Consider the following 4,602-nt stretch of genomic DNA (forward strand, 5'->3'; position numbering starts at 1 on the left):
AATATATATATATATATATATATATATATATATATATATATATATATATATCGAGGAAATAATTAGTGCTTTTTCTTATATGAAAGGCTCCATGACTGCTGGGAAGGTAGGGGCGCCATATGGTTTTATGGATTTCAGTTGCTTTGATTTTAATGAATTGTTTCTGCACTACCCTGGGAACTTTCAGGTTAAAGGCTGGATTAATCATCCTCATCCTCATCCAGAGATGGGGTTGCTCCCAACCATCTAACCATCCATCCTGCCCCAGTCACTTTAAAAAATGCACCCTTAGGATTTATAAGCATTGCAACACCAGCCATAATGATTTACATAAGTACATTAATGCAGATTGTTGTTCCTCGGGCACAACTGTAACAACGCCATAGCAATCCACCCATTTATCAAAAGTTAAGGTGTCACCTTCTAGATAGATACAAATGTCAGGCATATAAAAATATGATGTGATCGTGTGCTGCTTAACTCAGAATATGTGTTGGTTAAAAATAATTATGTAATAGTGTGGCTGCTGGAATAGCAGCGAAGGTAACGGGATCGAAACCTAACTGGAGCCAGGACTGCAGACAAAACTACATCCCGACTTTCAACCAATAGGGATTTCACATATAAACTCTCCTTGTACTTAGACAGGTATGTGTTGTGCCTTTTCAGAGCTCCAGAATGTTCCATACTTGTTAAACTGATCCTTCCCGATCACGATTACAGTTTATTTCAAAATAAAAATTATTTCAGCATAAGAGACCGGGAAAAGCAACAGTCGAGATTGAGTCATATGAGAATTAGCAACTTTGCCAGTGTTGATCTTGTGTTGCATCGCGTTTTCAGTGTGTTTATAGTCGCTTAAAGCATTCCGAAGGAAGATTTGGTTACTTTGTGTTTTTTTGTCATGTTTGATGGAGATTCCACAATATTTCCTGTGAACTGTTAGTCGCCCTCGGTCATTGCAAGAACTGAACGTGCGGATTAAGTAACAGTACTTCTGAACACACCCCTTCTCATTATTTTTTTATAGAAATATGGTCGCCTGCAGCAAGCTGTTACACCAGAAGGTCACAGATTTTTAAATTCCTGTTTATTAAAGCAGTAACTCTTTGTAGGGATTATCTGGAGTTTGAAAAACACATTTATTTTCGTTGAGGTGAGAAATATCGGCAGTAAAGGGACAGCGACAGTCCTACAGTCAAAACCATAATACTCCAGATCCATTTGACAGTGTCTTCCTTCCCAAACCACAAAAACATTTAATTGAAAATAAATCCCACTGATATTTATTTGTGGCCAGTCGGGTTTACTTGGGGTGTCTAGGAGAGCATTTAGGAGCAGAGTGCCCAGCCTGCAAAACACAATGCACTTACTCGAGAGCAGTTATTTTTCTTTTTATAGGATAACTCTTAACACATTCAGTTCGTTACATAGCTTTAAGTACAGCTTTGACAATATCTCGACTTCTTCCTTAATAATATAGAACTCTTTCCACCTGGGAGCTTCGATTTATGCAGAGCGCAATCTGTTAAGAAGTTCTCGTGCGTAAATTCCACCCAGATTAATGCGATGGGTTCTGTTTGGATGAGGCTTGGCAGGAAACGTTTCAGTCGACGTGCTTTTTAAATTCACCTTAAACCTTTAAGAACAAGGGGGACTGATAAACTCGGCAATGCTCCTATCGACAGCACATGTTCCACAGCGAGTTCCACAGAAGTCTTTGAGTTTTGCTTCCAGCTAAACGTGCTTAGCGTACAGAGTATAAATAATTGGATGGGTAATGGCATCAGTAGTAATTCTGGGTTCAGATGAGTATACTACGGAATGGGCAAAGAAACGGGGAATTTTAAGGTATAGCAAAACAGCCATCAAATGGTTTGAATCTTGTCCTCCACTAATTTCCATCCAACTTTGGGGGATGTGGAAGGTTACAAAAGTCTGCAAAGTGCTTTATAGCAGTGATCTCATACACCATCGCAACAACCGGATGGAAGAAGTCTCATTCATTGATAGTCCCAGTAAAGCTTAGGCAGGGTGGGGAGAAAGAAAAGACTTCAAGGCCTCCTGAAATTTTTACTTAGACAGGATTTCCAATACAGGGATCTTCCAGGTCCAAGTCTTCCAGCGACAGCTTTTTATTTTTACTCTCCAGTAGCCCCATTAAATTCTGTGGCTTTGTTCTAGAGCAGGGATGTGGAACCTGTGGCCTTCCAGATGTTGCTAGACTGCATCTTCCATCCTCATGAACAATGGCCATACCAGCTGCAGCTGATGGTAGCTGGCGTCCCAACTACAGCTGAAGAGCCACAGGTTACCCCATCTAGAGTAAAGGTTGCTCATTTTGCCTACCAGTGCCATACACACCAACACATCTCACTGTCTGGGAGCAAAGTACAACAGAAGTTGACTCTAACAACCTGTTGCATTGGGCAACACTAGAGGGTATGGACTATCCCAGAGAAGAAGATGTTGTTTAGGGCATGCTTCATGAACCTGGTGCCCTCCAGATGATTTGGACTACACAGCTCCCATAATCCCTGGCCGGTGGAGAGTTGTTGTAGTCCAACTACATCCGGAGATCAGGAAGTTGAGGCAATACAAAAATCCCAGGGGCCGAGCCCTGCCCTCGGATATGAATGAAATCAAGGCTCTTTCCCCGACTGTTACCTGCATCAACACTATGAGCTTTTGGTCGTCTCACTCTTAAGGAAAGCATTGAACTTCTTGTGCTGGCCGATCCTGCCGAGAAACAAACTCCCAGTTGGTTGCCAAGAGAGAAAACCTGGTGTGTATGAGAAGTTTCGCCTTAATAGCGGGTTCATGTGCCGCCGCATGGACTGCAATGACATTCCCGGTCGATTCAACTCTGTTATAGCAACGGCCACAATGCCTGGTGTTCCAGAACCATAAATTAAACAGCATCGTGGTTTTGGTCTGGGAAATGAATTCTACACAACCCACCTATATTCAGCATATTATTATTATTTTTTTAAAAAAAGTCTAAGTACAGATTTTTTTTAAGGTCAGGGTTACGGGATGGTATTATTACCCAATAATGCATTCTCCCCACCCTCAGCTACTAGGCAGAGGCGTTGTGGTTGTTGCTCCACTTTCCAGAAGCCTGCAGTAAAACTGGTAAGTTTAGCTGGATTCTCGCATTTCTCCGAAGAGGAGTTATCCTCCTTCCTCAAGTGGCTCTTATCCATCATTTTATAGGAGGAGACAACTTTCACCTACTTCAACGTGGGGAGCATTAGACGTCTGGACCTAGCGCTCCCCCAATTCCTTTTAAAAAATCATCTTCATTGGAAATATTGTCAAAATAGTAGAGGTGTATTCATCTGTAAAGGAGGAAATGAAGGTCAGAACACACACACGCTAAGTTAGTAAAATCGCAGGGGGAAATATGCTACAACCCCTTGATTTATTCTTACTTTTTTAAAAAAGGACAAAGCCCACTTACTCCAGACAAGTGCTAAGAATCAGAAGAAATTTACTCCGGAGTAAACGGAATTTGAGTTGCAGCGTCAAGAGCACTTCCTATCCCCACCCCAAAGATGAATACTTAGGTTTCGAAATCAGCTTCCAAATACAAATAAGTTTTCGATGGTTAAATCTCCTGAGACTAAGCAATCCGGATGGTACTTTCTGTAAAGGCAAAGCAATGGAATGAAACTGATGGTGGGGGCGTTTAAATTTTTTTTAGGAAAATAGTTCTCATACACTGTAAATCGACCTCCCCCCGCCCCGCCACCCTGCTTCACCTAATCATTTTCTTATACCTACAAAACTAATACAGTGGGTCCGGGGTTCAGGGAGAACGATGAGCACTCACAAAGAGATCGGGGATATGTTTAATTATTCTTTTATAACAATGGAGCTTGTAATCATGTGGTAGCAATTTATCTGAACTCCCGCCAGAAATTAAAAAGATTGCCAGGGAGAGAATTGATTTCTCTTTCTCTCTCTTAAAAACAGTGGCTAACCCCTAGCAAAAATTTAAAATAAATTAGAAATATTGTTCTATCTGTATACATTCCTGGACAACGTAAATTGTAACCGATCCGAGGGAAAACATAAAACACAACTACTCCAGGCCCTTTCTAAAAAAATCGGGCTAGTCTTTTCATCGCACTTTTATTTTCTCCCCATACCCCTTAAGATATAGGACAAACTATCTCACTTTTCCTGATAAGACTACATTAAGTGGATTGATAAATTTATCACTTTCTAGCGACACTCCTAATCCCATAAATAGTTAAAATATCACATTTCTGCTTAACATGAGGCTATCCATGCTACGATGTTATAAAATCTTTTCACCTAATAACTTTTAACATAACGCTTTAGCAGGTCAGATAGAAACAGAAACTAACCTACACAGGCGAGAATGAGAGAACTCTCGCCTACTTCAATGCGGGGAGTCCTATATTTGTGTTCACACACACACTCACATACACACACCGTCGCAGCCGCCAGTTCTTAAATTCTCAAATTCCTCAGAGGATCCATTAGAAATTGTGGGAAAACGATAAAAGGTTTGACAGAAGTGTATACTGTAAATATATACTGTACTCAAACAATAGGCACTGAGTCATCCCA

General features: G+C 40.9%; 1 long non-coding RNA gene across 1 annotated transcript; it reads right to left on the reverse strand.

The window, feature by feature from the left end:
- Nucleotides 1-383: 383 nt before the first annotated feature.
- Nucleotides 384-2,874, reverse strand: LOC308569919. The gene is made up of 2 exons (XR_014000924.1): nucleotides 2,668-2,874; nucleotides 384-1,639 (listed from the first exon to the last, which is right to left on the reverse strand). It is a non-coding gene; the product is annotated as an uncharacterized lncRNA (long non-coding RNA).
- Between the last annotated feature and the right edge of the window lie 1,728 nt (nucleotides 2,875-4,602).

This window comes from Podarcis bocagei (assembly GCF_964188305.1).
Source record: "Podarcis bocagei genome assembly, chromosome: 12".
In the NCBI taxonomy this organism is placed as follows: Eukaryota; Metazoa; Chordata; class Lepidosauria; order Squamata; family Lacertidae; genus Podarcis; species Podarcis bocagei.